Genomic DNA, 18213 nt, shown 5'->3' with positions numbered 1-18213 from the left:
ACTGTTAGCGCACTCTCAGCACAGAAACTCCAGCTGCCATGGAGGTGTATTTGCAGCATGTGGGCGCTAAGACTCGCCCTCTTTGCTGTCGCACATCTGCGTTACGTGCTCTCGATAAGAGGTTATACCCAAAAAGCACATGGCGTTGGCCCAATCGCTAGCATTTTCAAGAGGCCTATAAATCATCACACGTACTAACATCATCCAATCACCGATGCTTTATGTTTTGTTTTGTTTTTTTAAGCTGTGACAGTAAGCCCGCTTTTGCTGGTTCCATGTGAACACTTATTCCCTGGGCGGTGGGGGGCTGTGGGCATCGTGTTCCACCTAGCCTGCGGCACCAAAAAGAAAAACGCCACAATAGCCCCTGGGTGCGGATGACAGGTCTCATCATCTAACGGTGATGTAGTCACCATAGCACCGCCTTGGCAATGACAAGCTCCGCCCCGCTTGGTAAAAGACAGGCACACAGCATTTGAACGGAGAAGGACTGCAACATCAGGGCTAAACAGCGCTCGGCGTACGCATTGGGAGCCCTGAGAGAACCGCTCCCTCGCAGACACCGCCTTGGAACGCGCAGGCTCCGCCCCTCCCGTTATTCTCTGCTGGGTCATCGCCTCGGGGCACGGTATTTCCGGTGGCACCGCGCACCTCGCTCGGGTGATGGATTGATGGTCGGAGAGCGGAGCGCGGCTTCTTCTTCACCGGTGAGAAATGACAATGGCCCTGATAGGAATTGTGTTCGTTAAAGGTTGGCTCACGACAATGGCTGGGGGGGAGCCCTGTGATGGAGACTTCTTTTCTTCGCTTATTATGTCTGCTCTTATGATGTAATGGTGAGCGGATTGGGCTGGGAAAGGGAGGTCAGAGCGCTTCCATTTATATATTTATTTCTCTCTGCCATGCCATTGGAATATAGCGGGCACATTGAGCAGGGCAGTGGTGCAATATCTACCTGAGCCTGGCTGCAAGAATTCAATGCCACACGATGGGAGATGTTCATTATTATCCATTATTGCCTAGTCATACATTTCATTTTTTTTTCACCCTATATGAGGCCTGTGGTAGCTGACAGGGATTTTTTAATTTTTTTTTCGCAAGAGCATAATTCTTGGGTTCTGTTCTTTTTTTATTTAAACGCCCGTACAGTTGATGTAACGTACTGTAAAAATTGTCAATCGGATTTTGGTGGCTGCTGTCACTTTCTTGCAATGGAGAACAGAATGCACTACTGCTGCTGCTCTCTGTAAGGGGGGGGGGGGGGGGGGGCAAAAAAAAAAAACTGCTAGGTCTGATTGGCTCAAATTGAAAAGAAATCAGTACGGTAGACAGAATCGATCAGTACGGTAGAAAAAAAAAAAAAAAAAAAAAAGATTATTATTACACAGCAGGTTTTCCTCCTCTTGAATTACATGTTAACCTTGACCTAAAGAGTATATGCCACCTGGATCATGTCAAGATTCAGATTTCATTTTATAAATCAATGAATTGGAGTACAAATGGGTAGAGGAAGCAAATGACTGATTGAAAAAAAAAAAAAAGAGGAACAAAAAAAATGCTTTGCTTTGAGGAGATTCTAGTAGAGAATACAGCTTCTTGTACTCTTGAGTGGTATCCTCATCACCCACTCTGTAAGACCATCTGTTGTTCTGCTGGGGGAGGGAAGTGAATAGCTGATAATTCTGGATAGCTGCATTCCTCCTACCAGTGAATGGGAGGGGGAGAAAACCATTGGAAACATCTCCATTGTAGGCCGCAAACGGAAAGGGAGCACTACACCTTTCAATCTGCACCATACAATTATTATTATTATTATTATTATTATTATTATTATATAGGATTTATATAGCGCCCGACGCTTTACAACATTAGGGCAGACAGTACAATTACAATACAATTCAATACAGGGGGCCCTGCTCGTTAGAGTTTACAATCTTTTATACCTTTAGCACGTTGCACAGGTTTTGATATTTTTGGGGGATGTTTGGACAGCTGGAATCGTTTATGAAAAATGAATCTTGCTCAGTTAAATGCATTATAGTGTATGGAAGGGTTGCTTGAAGATCTCTAGCTGTATAAATCGATTGCATTGATTGTATTACACTGGGTTTTTCTAGGAGTATGGGTGTAATAACCCACCATACTAGAATAACGATTCGTGGATAATGGCAGTTGGCATTGTAAACAATAGATGAAGAACCCCACAGTTGAATGGTACAGCCCTTGTGTGATGTCATTGATGCTTTTATTGCAAATCTATTTCAACCTGTTACTCAACCCATACAGCATCCAGAATAACTTCTACCGTATATAAAGTGATATTGAGTGTGTATGTAAAATATCATTTTTTTTCTTTTACAATTTTGAATTAAAGAAGAATTCCAATTATTGATATTTTACTTAGTTGCATTGGTGCACCTTGGACCAATGTACTATACATATGCCATACCTGTGGGATCCCTCAAAGCTGGAAATCACTGTTGTAGACATCACTACTCCAGTGACTTCCACTTGCTTCTGGGCCCTGTGCTGAGATGCTGCAGTGTAAAACTAAGGAGGTCACCCGCTTGATACAGGATCCATTTATGGATAGTTTTGCATTTTTTTAATGAATGCAAAGCTTTCCATGGGCTAGGTGGAGAGGTGGGGTGGCAATGTCATGCTCTTCACCTTATCCAATCACAGAATTCTTTGCTTCTATTGCTAAAATGCAAATCGTTCTCTGAATGGTGCCTCTGCCTAGTTGCTGACCTTCTGTGTTAAAGAAGAAGTCAAGCCTGAGCTTGTTTGGTTGGGCTTTTCCTATGGGCCACAGGAGTGCAATTTGTTTTTAACTGTTTTCAGACATCACAGAAATCAGTCCAGGCACCGCATCATCACGACAATAAAGTCTGGATCCACCAATCCACCAAGGGCCTGATGTCCGTCTCAACCCCTCAGCAAGCTGCTGAGAGCCTGAGACGGCCGCTTCCCACCCCACCACAGCTCAATGCTCCAGTGTGCACAGGGGGGGGCAGAGCGGGGAGCTGTTGATTGACAGTATGCAGTTCTCTGCTCAAGGAGCTGTGAGAACCGAGCCATCAGTGGTGTTCAATCATTTGGTTCTCAGTGTAGAGGCGGTGAGGGACAGATGCAGCATCGGACCTATGCTGCATCCACCTAGGTAAGTATTAATCGAAAAATAACCCCCATACTTCTCTTTTAATGGTGCAGATAGGCAGCTGATCGGCATGGAATCCAGAAATAAGAGGCGATCACTGGTGTAGTGGTGTCTACTACAGTGATTTCCAGTTTTAGAGGGATCCTACAGGCATGGTATATGCATGGTTACACTGGTCCATGCCAGACCAGTCTAACTATGCAAAAATATCCACATCCGGATTTATTTAATGGCTCAAGTTTATTTGTAACAGATTTATAAATGATAAGAAAAGGGGAACATTTGAGTCAGCTTTTAATGATTCTTACTTGGGAAACATGGGAAAATTTTCTATAGCTTGAGGAAATCCTGAGAATTAAAAATACATGCTTTTAAATTACATTACAGCTGAATTCCAGGTACTGTATGTATTTTATAGCATAGTTACACATAGTTACACTGGTCCAGCTTCATCTGATGTATGTACCGTATGTATATATGTATGCCTTACCTGTGGGATCTGTGTGGAAACTGGAAATCACTGTAGTAGCCTCAACTACTACAGCGATCATCGCTATCTTCTGGGTTCCATGGCTGCCCTGCTACATAGTATTATTATTATACGGGTTTTATATGGAGCTAACAGGTTGCATGACACTTTACAATATAAAGCAAAATAGTACAGTTACAACACAATAAAATACAAGAGGGTAAAGAGGGCCCTGCTCATAAGAGCTTACAATCTAACAGGGTGCGAAAAGTGGTATAAAAGGTAAGAACTGTTGAAACGAGCTGATAAAAAAAAAAAAAAAAAAAAAAAAAAAAGTAGTTAGTTGGAGGTGTGATGGGCTTCCCTGAAGAGATGAGTTTTCAGGGATTGCATAAAGGGGGCCAGAGTAGGAGATAGCCGGACAGGTTGAGGTAGAGTGTTCCAAAGGATAGGAGAAGCTTTGGAGAAGTTCTAGAGATGAGCATGGGAGGGGGAGACAAGAGACCTAGAAAGCAGAAGGTCTTGGGAGGAGTGGAGAGGATGGTTTGGATGATATTTGGAGAAAAGATTGGTGATGCAGCTCGGGGCAGAGTTGTGAATGGCTTTGTATGTTGTTAGTATTCTGAATTAAATTACTTGAGCAATTGGAAGCCAGTGGAGGGATTGACAGAGAGGGGTGGCTGACCCTGAGTAGTTAGTAAGATAGAGGAGCCTGGCAGCAACGTTCATAATAAACTGAAAGAAAATAGCCTGTGGAGAGGTAGGCCTAAGAGAAGGGAGTAGCTTTAATCAAGGCAAAAGATAACAAGGGAGTGAATGAGCAGTTTGGTGGTTTCAATAGTTAAAATGGGGCACATATTAGAACAATTAAAAAGGTATCTAAAGCAGAGTTCCAGCCTGTATGAAAAAAATAGAAAAGTCAGCAGCTTTTAATACTGTAGCTGCTAACTTTTAATATGAGGACACTTATCTGTCCAGGGAGCCCTCAATGTTGGCACCCCAAGCTGATCCTTCCATCAGCTTTGGGTGCAGGCGCCAGCATTGCAAGTAGTAAACCAGCAGTGAAGCCTTCAGTGAGTCGCGCTGTGCTTTCTGTGTGTCTCAGAAAGCAGCAGGGGGAGGGAGGAGGAGGGCTTGATGCAATTGCGTAAGTGACGCACCTTGCCACGGCCAGCTGAAAAAACACAGAAAAGGTACCAAAATGCCAAAAAAAATAAAGATATGTGTATATATATGCAAAAAGGAGGAGGGGTGTTGTGCTCTATTGTTTAACCACTTCAGCCCCAGAGGATTTTACCCCCTTCCTTACCAGAGCACTTTTTGCGATTTGGCACTGCGTCGCTTTAACTGAAAATTGCGCGGTCGTGCGACGTTGCACCCAAACAAAATTGACGTCCCTTTTTCCCACAAATAGAGCTTTTGGTAGTATTTGATCACCTCTGCGGTTTTTATTTTTTGCACTATAAACAAAACAAAACTTTTTGCTTTAATAAATATCCCATTTAAACAAAAAAAAACAACAAATTTTTTCCTCAGTTTAGGCTGATACGTATTCTTCTACATATTTTTGGTAAAAGAAAATCTCAATAAGTGTATATTGATTGGTTTGTGCAAAAGTTATAGCGTCTACAAAATAGGAGATAGATTTATGGCATTTTTTTTTTTTTTTACTAGTAATGGCAGCGATCTGCGATTTTTTTTTTTTTTTTTTTTTTTTTTTTTGTGACTGCGACATTATGGCGGACACGTCGGACACTTTTGACACATTTTTGGGACCATTCACATTTACACAGCGATCAGTACTATAAAATTGCACTGATTACTGTGTAAATGTGACTGGCAGGGAAGGGGTTAACACTAGGGGGGCGCTGCAGGGGTTAATTATGTTCCCTGGGAGAGATTCTAACTGTGGGGGGAGGGGACTCACAAGGGGAGGAGACCGATCGATGTTTCTCTGTACTGAGAACACACCATCGGTCTCCTCTCCACTGACAGGACGTGGATCTGTGTGTTTACATACACAGATTCATGGTCCTGCTGTGTTCCCAGGCAATCGCTGGTGCCCGGCGGACATCGCAGCTGTCGGGCACGTATCGGGTCCCGGGCAATGCCGCGCGCACCCTCGATGGCCAGGAATGAGAGGCCGTCATATGACGCTCTCCCAGGATGGGAGATCCCATCTGCGGGCGTCATATGACTATACGCCGGTGTTGAAGTGGTTAAAACCTAGTTGGATTTCATAGTTTCTGTAAAAATACACAAATCTTCCTCAACAAACCTGAAATGGGATCGATGTTGGCTACAGAGGAACGTTTCTGCAAATAAGCCAATAAGAAAAGTATAAAGTTGTTTTCATTAAAGGGTAGTGCTAATATAATTTTTTAAACCCTTTAACAGGGTGGCTTTAGGCACTTATTTGTGCTAATCACATTTAGCGACTTACAGTTTTTTATTAAAAAAAGTATAAACAAACTGATGAATACAGCCAACACTTAAGGCCTCTTTCACACGGGGCGGATCAGTAATGATCCGCCCCGTGAAGATCCGCTCGCTCAGCGGGGATCGCTCCGTTGTCCCCGCTGAGCTGACTGCGGACAGGGCGGTCTCCGCACACTGTGCGGGGACCGCCCTGTCAGCTCTCCGCTCTCCTCTATGGGGATCGGACGAGCACGGACCGTGTGTCCGTGTTCGTCCGATCCGCTCTGCAGACGGATAGGAAAAATAGGATTTTCCTCCGTCTGCAGAATCGGACTGTTGCGGAGGCGGACGAAATCGGGTGTCTGTGGATGCTCATCCGCAGACACCCGCTATCCCATAGGGATGAATGGATGTTCGTATTTCATCCGCAAACGGATGGATGAAATACGGACATACCATCAGCATGTGTGAAAGGGGCCTTATTCTCCAGTACTTCAACAAGGACAATTAAATTATTTTAAAGTAGATGTAAACCCTAATTGGGGGTCCCTGAACTCTTCAGCTCCTTGACCCTTTCATGAAGTTTCAGATATTCATCAATCCCCAAACATTGATTGTATAAAAATGATTCCATAAAATATACCTTAACCACTTGACCACTGGGCACTTAAACACCCTTAATAACCAGACCAATTTTCAGCTTTCGGTGCTCTCACATTTTGAATGACAATTACTCAGTCATGCAACACTGGACCTATATGAAATTTTTGTCCTTTTTTTCACACAAATGGAGCTTTCTTTTGGTGGTATTTAATCACCGCTGGGTTTTTTATTTTTTGTGCTATAAAAGAAAATATACAGAAAATTCTGTAAAAAAATGAATTTTTCTTCGTTTCTGTTATAAAATTTAGCAGATTAGTAATTTTTTCTTCATAAATTTTGGCCAAAATTTATACCACTACATATGTTTGGTAAAAAGAAGTACAAATTGGTGGATATTATTTGGTCTTTGTGAAAGTTATAGAGTCCACAAGCTATGGTGCCAATATCTGAAAATTGATCTCCTGAAGTACTGACGGCCTATTTCAATTCTTGAGACCCCAACATGCCAGAAAAGTACAAATACCCCCCAAATGACCCCTTTTTGGAAAGAAGACATTCCAAGGTATTTAGTAAGAGGCATGATGAGTTTTTTGAAGTTGTCATTTTTTTCCCACAATTCTTTGCAAAATCAAGATTTTTTTTCCTTTTTTTTTTTTTAACAAAATTGTCATATTATCAGTTTATTTCTCACACACAGCATAAGCATACCACAAATTACACCCCAAAACACATTCTGCTATTACTCCCAAGTACGGCGATACCACATGTGTGAGACTTTTACACAGCATGGCCACATACAGAGGCCCAACATGCAGGGGGCGCCATCGGGCGTTCTGGAGCACCCAGGACAATTCTGACATTTCTCTCCTACAAGTAAAAATCATCCTTTATTTGCTAGAAAATTACATCGAATCCCAAAACATTATATATGTTTTTTTAGCAAACACCCTGGAGAATACAATGGTGGTCGTTGCAACTTTTTATCTCGCACGGTATTTGCGCAGCTATTTTTCGAATGATTTTTTTTGTGTTTTGTGCTTAAAAAAAAAATAAAAACACAGTAAAGTTAGCCCAATTTTTGCATAATGTCGATACCTAACATGTCACTCTTAAAAATTGCACAGGCTCGTGGAATGGCGCCAAACGTCGCTACTTAAAAATCCCCATAGGCGACGACTTAATTATTTTTTACTGGTTATATGTTTTGAGTAACAGAGGAGGTCTAGGGCTAGAATTATTGCTCTCGCTCTAACGTTCGCAGTGATACCTCACATGTGTGGGTTGAACACCGTTTTCATATGTGGGCGGGACTTACGTATGCGTTCGCTTCTGCATGCGAGCACATGGGGACAGGGGCGCTTTAAAAAAAAAAAAATGTATTGTTCATTTTACTTTATTTTAGTTTGACATTTTTTTTCCCCAAAAATAAATTTTTTGATCACTTTTATTCCTATTACAAGGAATGTAAACATCCCTTGTAATATGAATATGGCATGACAGGTCCTCTTTACAGTGAGATATGGGGTCTCACCTCTAAGCTGGGAAGCCTAAAAAAAAAAAAAAAATTCTGGATTTGATCGTATTGGCGAGTCGGTAGAAGCACCGGAGGGCGGCGGGAGGGGGGGGGGGTGTCTATGGCTGGGTATTGCAGGGTACCAATGACTATGGCTGGGTATGGCTGGGTATCTCAGAGTATGGCGTTGCAGAGCATTGCAGGATTTTGGAGGGTGTTGCAGAGTGTTGCAGAGCATTGCAGAGTGTTGCAGGGTATTGGCGGGTGTTGCAGAGTGTTGCAGAGTGTTGCAGAGTGTTGCAGGGTATTGCAGGGTATTGCAGGGTATTGCAGAGTAATGCAGAGTAATGGCAGGGTATTGCAGAGTATTGGCAGGGAATTGAGGGGTTAATTTTCGGTGAGCGGCGATGTGGGCACTGCAGATGCAGCCCACATCGCTGCTGACACCGATCTCTTCCCCCTCCGCTGTTCCGATCGGTACAGAGAGGGGGAGGGAGGAACCGGCGTCATTTGTTTACAAGTGATCACTCCGTCATTTGACGGAGCGATCACGTGGTAAACGGCCGCTATGAGCGGCCGTTTACCGTGATCCGTGATGCGCCGGGTCCTGTGGACCCGGCGGTCACGGATGCTCTCGAGTGCGCGCCCCAGGGGGCACGCGAGAGCGGAATTCTGGGAGGACGTCATATGACGAGTTAAGAAACCGCCCAGTAGCCGTCATTCGGCTATAGGGCGGTTATTAAGTGGTTAAAGTGGTTGCAAAAGAATTTTTTTTTTAAAACAAAAATAATATATTTATTAATATATTTAGAGAGTGGCACAGAGGGGCCCTGAACCTCCTCTTTTCGGGGTTCTCGCTGGCATTATTAGCTCCACCTCTTTGGCTAGTGCCCTTAATAGGAAGCCACTTCCCATGGGGGCACTTGTGCGGCTCGCTTCCAAGTCCTGCTGCTGCATCCATTGACATAGACAGCGAGACTGTGGCAACTCTGGCCTGCCCCCCACTCTCTCGTCACTGACTTTGATTGAAAGCAGCCAATCAGCAAAGACCCAGGAGTGGAGAGATGAGAGCTTACGTGAGTATAAGGGGGGTGGGAAGGCTTAGGGGCCAATACAGATGCCTAAACATTTTTTACCTTAATGCAAGGAATGTATTAAGGTAGAAAAAAATTTAAGGTTTAGAACCACTTTAAATAATGTTGTTACAAATACTAACAATAATCTTGAAAAAAGCTGTTCGGATTTTCTCTTGTTATCAGCAGCTGCCATTATAATAATACAGAATTTTCAATAAATGCACAGTGACCAGTTCTTTGGCACCACTCCTATTGCTATGGGTGAACTCCCTGGCCTGGCTCCCCAACCGGGTGAACTTTTACATATATGCCTTCTATAAGAGGAAGACACACAACGCAGAGCAAAATTGATATACAAGGCCAGGAATCTCCCCTTCAGCACTAGGGACTTGCTTGAAGCTCTACCGAAGCCAAAAAAATAAATAAAGTCGGTTGTCTAAAACCAACCTTCAATTTTTTTAAACAACAATTTTTTTTTCTGGTGTTTGCTAACTGTGTCAGCTGTATCCTTTGTCTGTGTTGCTGACTAGTATTATGACCTGTGGATCCAGCACTGCAGTCCATAGCAATGCTAACTAGCCACCTCTTTATGGTATCATTATGTTGCTGTGGTCTTCTAGATCAGTGTCACCTTTTTTCAGTCAAGTCACCCTTTAAAAATGATGGACAGTCTCGAGGCACCCCATTCTAAAACGTAAAAACTATTTTAGTAGTTCTACAAAATGCAGCAACATACCCACACGTAGGATGACCATGTTAGAGGTGATTTATTCTTCCAAAGCAAATACTCCTTTGCAAACTAGTACTGACTAGTATTCAAAGGTTTCTCTTCTTTCTCAGTTTTTTTCCACTCAGCTAATGTGACCCTAATGCTGATGGAGAGGGGCAGGGGAGGGTCAAACAAGGATGCTATGCAGGCGACTGACATTCTCCTTATCAACTGATTATGCCAAGGGTCATTATGACGCTGGCAGCTAGAAGGTTGTAATGGTGCACAATGAAAACCTGTGGCTTTGTGTAAATAAAAGGCAGGCTTCATCCACATGCTGATTTGTATACAGTTTTTGGGCAATTTTTGGGCATTGTTGCCAAGGCACCCTGGTTGAAAAAGGCTGTTCTAGATGATGAGATTAATGGGTTAAAGCAACTACAGCTGTGGAGAAATTTGTTGGAACCTTTCCACGAAAAGAGAAACATTTCTCAGAAAAAAGTTGAGCCAGATAAAAGTAACTGTCATCAACCATTGTTTATTCCATAGTTAAAATAAAGATCCAACTTTGCTTTTGTTAAAAATTCAACAGAACATTTTAAATAATATAAAAAAAAAAGGGGTAGGGAGAAAAACAGGATTGACAAAAATGATGAATGGATCACGTTAATTAACCCTGCTAGTGTTAGGTGGCTTGTCTCATGAATGTAAACCAATGCATTCTCCAGGAGAGCTGAGCTTGTAAAAAACAACAGACTTGCTGGCTGAATCACCAGATGAAAACAGAAGAGCCTAAAAAAGGAAACTATACAGCCATCACGTCTAATAAGTCATAAGCTGCAATATAATAAAGGTTTGCTTTTTTTATTAAAAATGCTTTAACTATATGCTATCCATTCACTTTTTAGCTGACCATTTTGAGAAGCCACCAGCAGGACCTGGTCCAACTGCATTTATTGGTGGACCACTTGGTCTGGTGCTGAACGTTGAAAAGTAAGACTTACTATGAGGGTCAATAGTTAGTAAATGTGTTACAGGAGTGACTCAGAAGCACATTGCTGTTTTAGACCCCTTTCACACTGCCGCACCCATAGCGTTGGCGGTAAAACGCCTCTATTTTTAGCTGCGTTTTACCGTCGGATTTGCAGCTCATTTCAGCCACTAGCAGTGCGCTTTTACCCCCCACTAGCGGCCATGAAAGGGTTAAAACCGCCTGCAATAGTGGCGTTTTGCCGGCGGTAATGCAGCGATGCCCCATTGATATCAATGGGGAGCAGCGGTGGAGGAGCCGTAAACACACCACTCCTTCACCGCACCAAAGAAGCTGCTGGCAGTACTTTTCCTGACGTCCTGCCAGCGCACCGCGGGCTTTCACACTGGAATGAATGGAGCAGCAGTTTGAGGGCGGATTGCAGGCGCTATTTCTAATGCTGTAGTGCCTGCAAAACGCCCTCTGTGTGAAAGGGGTCTTAAAGTAGATTTAAACATTATTTTTTAATTTTGCATAGAGCAAAGTAGAGGTGCAGCGAAATTTCGGCCGCCAAAACGTATTGGCCGAAAACTGTGTTTTGGCCAAAAGAAGCTTATAACCTGGCCTGGGATGCTGCACATTACGGGGGTGTCATCCGTCCACCTCCTCACGCATAGTGGTGATCTCCCTGTGCTACGGGGCTGAATTGTCTTGGCGGCCACAGTAACAATGTCCCGCCTCCTATGATAAACGGCACACATCCAATGCCGGGACATTGAATCAGTGTGACGTATCACAGGAGGCGGGACATTCTTACTGTGGCCATCCGACCTGGGAAATTCAAATCCAGCTCTGTGATACAGCAAGAGATTGCTGCTCTAATCCGGGCACTGGTGAGGCTGCATCTGACATGCACTGGTGAGGCTGCATCTGACATGCACTGGTGAGGCTGCATCTGACATGCACTGGTGAGGCTGCATCTGATCGGCACTGGTGAGGCTGCATCTGACGGGCATGAGTGAGGCTGCATTTGATGGACACTGGTGAGGCTGCATTGATCTCTTGTATCATGTCTGCAGTCTCTGACCTCTCTTGTATCATGTCTGCTAGAGTTGCACCGAATGGATATTTTACTAATACTATTAGCAGTGTGTTTAAGTTTAAGTAAGAGATTGCAGACATGATACAAGACGTGGTTAGAGACTGCATCTTTCGTGAGCTTTTCTTGCACTAAAGGTGCCAATAATGGCCAACAATAAATTCATATTAATTTAAATTGATGATATTAATAAAGTCAAAATATTATACAATTATATATAAAAGTATAAATATTATTTTTTTAAAACTGTTCAGTTTCGGCACCAAAATTTCCATTCGGTGCACCCCTAGAGCAAAGGAGAGTTATAACCTCTGTCATAATTTTTTCTCCTTTTCGCCATCTGTGTCCCTTTGCAGAGATTTCTCTCCACTTCCTGTCCCATAGCCAAACAGGAAGTGAGAAGAAATCCCTGCAAATGTGGGAATTCCTTGGGTCACCGGAACTAGTGTCCCCATTGAAGATTTCCCCTCTATTACTTTTCTGGGGGAAACCCAAAATTTGGTATTTTCTCATACTTTCACTTTCAATGATAATTGTAAACAGGACAAATAGAGAGGGCGAATCTCCTTAAAGTGGTTGTAAACCCTTACAAACCACTTTGACCTACATGTAAGCCTAGATTAAGGCTTACCTGTAGGTCCAAGAAATATCTCCTAAACCTACACGGTTTAGGAGATATTTGCCGAAAGACAGGCACTGAGCGCGCCGCTGTCAACAGTGATATGCCGCGAGTGGCGGCTCCCATGTGCATGCGCGGGAGTGACGTCATCGCGACTTCGCCGAATGACAGTGGCGGAGCAGCGAGACCCACCGAGAAGATGGATGCTCCGGACTACAGGGGACAGCAGTGACTTCGCTGGCTCCTGTGTCAGGTAAGTGACACATAATGGACTACTATGCGATGCATAGTAGTCCATTATGCTTTACCTTTGCAGGGAATCAAAGAGGAAGTAAACTCATCATGGTTTACTTCCTCTTTAACCACTACAATACAGGGCAATTTCGCCCCCTTCCTTCCCAGACCAATTTTCAGCTTTCAGCGCTCTTGCACTTTCAGTAGCCAAATAAAATTTTTATCATTTTGTTTGCACAAATAGAGCTTTATTTTGGTGGTATTTATTCATGACTCCGTTTTTTATTTTTTGCGGTATAAGTGAAAAAAGAGTGGAAATTTGGAAAAAAAATATATATATTTTCTTCTTTCTATTTTATAAGAAATCCAATAAAATCTAATTTTGTCATAAATTTAAGCCAACATGTATTCTGCTACATGTTTTTGGTAAAAAAAAAATCCAGTTAAGTGTATAATAATTGGTTTGTGTGATCATGAACATATGTACGCAAATGATCATGTACAGATGTGTGCAGGTGATCACAGACATATGTGTGCAGATAATCATTAGGACATGTGATTTTAGTGTGACATATGTGGGGGACAGGTGTTTTTATTATTTGGGAACATGTGTGTTTTGGGGACTTGTGTGTTTTGGGGACATGTGTGTTTTACACTAGACTGCTGATCAGTGAGTAAAAAACAGCTCATACTCACTGATCACCAGCCGGCTGCAGCGATCCGCTCTCCTCTCCTCAGCGACGACTTCTGCGCGAGGAGAGGAGAGCCTAGCAACCGGCTGTTTGTTTACATCACATGACGGCTGTGATTGGACACGTCTGTCATGTGATCCGGAGGGCCAATCACAGAGCCCTCCTGCCTATCCGAGATGCGCCATGTCCGGGTGACACAAGCGCATCGGGATCGCGCCACTGCGAGGGCACGCAATTCCCCTCCTTCTGAAGGACGCTCCTGAAAGTCCAGTAAGAAGGAGAGAGCTCCGACCTGGCCATATATATACGTTCTGGAGCTTCCCTGAGGTGATTGTTGTGCGTAGGGCATCAATTTAAGTGAATGGGCTGGCCTATGCCTGGCGAGTGAAAACTCTCCAAAACACACAAAACAAATGCATGCGAGAATGTAAGTTTTTCTTAGGTGGAGATGTGAATGGGGCCTCATGACTGAGTGTCTCTGTCCACTCCCTCCTATGTAAATGTATAAAGATGCCATACACTATGCAATCTGATTGTACAATTTCCTTTAGATTTACCAGAACTATTGACTAGAGGACACAGCTGAACAATCTATTCAATTTGTAGCAAATCAGGCAGGCCCTTGTACACCATAGCTGATGGGAGATCTAAAGGAGATTGTACAATCAGATTCTATAGGAAGTGGGTGGAAGGTGGTATTGTAATGAGGGAGATGTCATCCAGAGTGGTGAACATACCCCATGGCGCCCTCTTCTGTGATCCAACAAGGAAGTGATGGCTTCTGGGAGATGAACTAACAGGAAGTGAATGCTGATACAAGCCACGGGAAGATATGTAATTTGAAAATCCATTCAAAGATACAATAAGACTGACAAGATTCTAAATATCATGTGGATGAGGTAAATGAGAGAAAAGCACATTGGGAGGGGTGGGGCAGGAATGGCATTGGAAAACTATTCTGTTTATTATGAAAAGTGAAATTCTGCCCAAAAAGGTGAACTTATCCTTTAATCACCTCAATAGTGGCCACCACTTCCACCCCCTTCCTGCCCATACTATCTTAAAATTTTCAGCGCTGTCAGACTTTGACAATTAGTCATGCAAAACCGTACCCAAATACATTTTTTACCATTTTTTTAGACAACTGGAGCTTTCTTTTGGTGGTATATAACTGCCACTGAGCTTGTTATTTTTTTGCTAGTTATAAAAAAAAAAATACTGAAAATGTTGGATTTTTTTTTTCTTAATTTCTGTTATAAAATGTTGCAAATAACGGAAAATTTATATCATATACTTACCGTAATTTTCCTTTCCTGATGGACTCCATGGCAGCCTACGTATGGGTTAACCCCACCTCTCCTACCTCATAGGACCCCACTCCCATAAATCTTTGCTTCTAGTCAGAGACCACGTTCCGTAACTTAGCCTACTCCAGCAATGGGAGGGAACTCCTGCTGCCATGGAGTCCATCAGGAAAGGAAAATTACGGTAAGTATATGATATAAATTTTCCGTTATTTGCAACATTTTATAACAGAAATTAAGAAAAAAAGAATCCAACATTTTCAGTATTTTTTTTTTTATAACTAGCAAAAAAATAACAAGCTCAGTTTTCCTGACAGACTCCATGGCAGCCTACGTATGGGAAATGACTAGCCATACACACCCGGGTGGGCAATTGCTGGTTAAAGAAAAGAAGGTTTAATTGGCACCGTCAACAGATAAGACATTCAAACCAAAATTAACTGAAGACAAGGAAGCCGGTTCTACACAATAGTGTGTCATAAAAGTATTAATCGACGACCATGAGGCCGCTTTACAGATCACTTCCGGGGGAAACATGACGGGAAGCTGCCCACGATGTAGAAACGCTCCTGGTAGAATGAGTAGTAACCGCTTCTGGGGGAGCCAGACCCTTAGCCTTATACGCCCTTTGGATGGCTTGGACAATCCAAGATGCTATAGTTCTTGAAGAAGCACGTAAACCTCTATTCTTCCCATAAAAGTAGATGAATAAGTGGTCAGAATTCCGGAAAGGAGCTGTGGCTTCTAGGTATTGCTTTAAGACTTCTCCAACATCTAGAGGATGAATATTGGAGTCTTCATCTGCCTGGAAAATTGGAAGGACAATTTCCTGATTTTCGTGAAAAACGGTTGTTACCTTCGGATTTGAACCTAACATAGGAATCAGGACTGCCCGATCTGGGAAAAAGGTGAGAAATAGCTCCTTGCAGCCTAGGGAACTAATCTCAGAGACCCTTTTGGCCGATGTTATGGCCACAAGAAAAGAAGTCTTAAGGGAGAGATCCTTAATAGATGCTTGTCCCATATGCATTTCTGAGAAAAAATCCAAAACAAAAGGAAGATCCCATTTTGGAAACCTTGGCTTTCTCTGAGGTCTGAGTCTTCTTGCCCCTTTGAAGAACTGCCTAGTGAGAGGATGCTTGGCCCATGAGATACCTGAAAATACAGAGATCGCAGAGACCTGAACCCGCAAGGAACTTACAGATAGGGACAAGTCTAGACCCTTTTGTAGAAAACCAATAACGTCCCGTATCTTCGGGTCTCTACATGAGCCGTTGGATGTAGACACATAGTCCGCTAATTTTGCCCAAATCCTCTGATAAACTTTATTGGTACCTGGTCTTCTGGCATTTAGTAGAGTAGAAATGGCTGTATCAGGACAGCCTAGTGCCTCCAGCCTTTCCCTTTCAAAAACCAAGCCATCAGATGGAGCTGAGATGGGCAAGGGTGATAGGTTGTTCCCTGTGACAAGAGGTCCGGCCTGAGAGGGAGCGGAACTGGATCCCGGTAGCTGAGTTGTAATAAGAGAGGGAACCATGGTCTGTTGGGCCAGTATGGAACAACCGCTGCTACTTCGACTTCTTCCCATCTGAGCCTGGACAGAAATCGGAGAATGACTGGAACCGGGGGAAAGGCATAAGCCTTGTGGAACCTCCACTGATCCGTCAGAGCATCCACTCCGAAGGCCTGAGGACAACGACACCTCGTGTAATACTTCTTCAGCTTGAAGTTGCACAGGGAGGCAAACAGGTCCACCTCTGGCAGAACTCCCAGAGACAGAACCCAGTTGAACACCTCGATGTGGAGAGACCACTCGTTGTTGTCCAGGGAAAACCTTGACAGCAAGTCCGCCTGGACATTTTGAATTCCCGGAAGATAGACTGCCGTTAGATTCAACAGATTTGACTGGGCCCAAGCCATGATTGGCTTTACTTCCCTCAGCAAGGAAAGACTGCGGGTGCCCCCTTGTCTTTTGATGTAAGAAACAGCCGTCGTATTGTCCATCCTTAGAAGGACTGAAGATCCTGATGTCAAGTGGAGAAAAGCCTGTAAAGCACGGAAGGCGGCCCGGAGTTCCAGCACATTTGAGACTACCTTCTGGGATGGCAAGTCCCACATGCCTTGGGCTACTTCCGACAAGCATAGAGCACCCCAACCTCTGCTGCTGGCATCCGTTGTCACCGTTACCCAGGAGACCGGGGCTATTGAATGGCAATTCAGAAGGTTCTTCTGCTGTAACCACCAAGGAAGACTCTCCCTCATTGAAGGGGTTATCCAAACCAGATGATCTCGGGAGTTCGGATCCCACTGTTGGAGAAATCCCCTCTGAAAGGGTCGCATTCTCCATTGCGCCCACTTCACCATTGGAGCTGTGGCCACCATGGTACCTATTATCATCAGACACCGTGAGGCCCTGAGAAGGGGAGATGACATTGCAAGATAGACTCTGTCGCGAATCACCGGAATCTTCTTTAGAGGTAAGGAGATTGTACTCTTTACTGTGTTGAATCGGGCTCCAAGAAACGTTAAGGACTGAGTTGGGATCAGATGACTTTTCTCCTTGTTCAATAGCCACCCGAATTCCGTCAGGGTAGAAATGACCTGATCTCGATGTGCCAAGAGATGGTCTCTGTTTTGAGAGAGTAAGAGCAGATCGTCCAAGTAATGGTGCAAACGAATCCCTCTGACCCGGATTAGAGCCACGATGGCCAGTAAGAGCTTGGAAAACACTCGAGGCGATGTTGTAAGCCCGAATGGGAGACAAGTAAACTGAAGGTGTGTTTGACCCACTGCAAAGCAGAGATACTTCTGAAACTCCCTTGCGATAGGAACATGAAAGTAAGCGTCTTTCAGGTCTATGGAAATAAGCCAATCGCCTGGTTGGATCGTCTGGCGTATTGTTAGCAATGTCTCCATCTTGAACCTTTCTTTCTTTATAAATGTGTTCAGGTGTGTCAGGTCGATGACCGGCCTCCAGGAACCACTCTTTTTGAGGACCATGAAAAGGGGGGAGTAAATGCCTTTGAACCTTTCCTCGGTTGGAACCCGAATGGCGGCTCCTTGGGCCAACAGGGATTCTGTATACGACAGGAGAATTTGTCTCTTTTCCTCTGAGTGTGGCAGAACTGTCGGAACGTTTTGATTGTCCAATAGTCTTTGACTGAGGCTGCCCAGACGTGCTGGAAAAGGAGTAACCGGGCCCCAACCCGCTCCGCCTGGACAGGCTCTATATCAAAAAGACTTGGAAGGCTCCCGTCCCCCAGATGTAGCTGACTTTGAGGACTTCTGGCCAGAGGGCTGATTTCTCCTCCAATTTTTTCTAAATTCGCGACCAGGCCTGTAGCGAC

The 18213-nt window shown here is 43.8% G+C and overlaps 1 protein-coding gene across 21 annotated transcripts in view; it reads left to right on the top strand.

Moving 5' to 3' along the window:
• Positions 1-445: 445 nt before the first annotated feature.
• PTPRS (protein tyrosine phosphatase receptor type S) overlaps positions 446-18213 on the top strand; it is a 733740-nt gene continuing 715972 nt past the window's right edge. For 8 of the 21 annotated variants that reach the window (XM_077475708.1, XM_077475697.1, XM_077475709.1 and 5 more), the window contains exon 1: positions 447-707. The gene's annotated coding sequence lies outside the window, so the exon portion shown is untranslated. Of the gene's footprint in view, positions 708-18213 lie in introns of all 21 variants that reach the window. The other 13 variants (XM_077475694.1, XM_077475692.1, XM_077475693.1 and 10 more) reach the window with 4 other exon arrangements.

The sequence above is a fragment of the Lithobates pipiens genome, unplaced genomic scaffold (genome assembly GCF_037356315.1).
Source record: "Lithobates pipiens isolate NorthernLeopardFrog02 unplaced genomic scaffold, aLitPip1_a1.2 Scaffold_13, whole genome shotgun sequence".
NCBI classification, from domain to species: Eukaryota; Metazoa; Chordata; class Amphibia; order Anura; family Ranidae; genus Lithobates; species Lithobates pipiens.
This window is presented reverse-complemented; position numbering and strand designations above follow the sequence as displayed.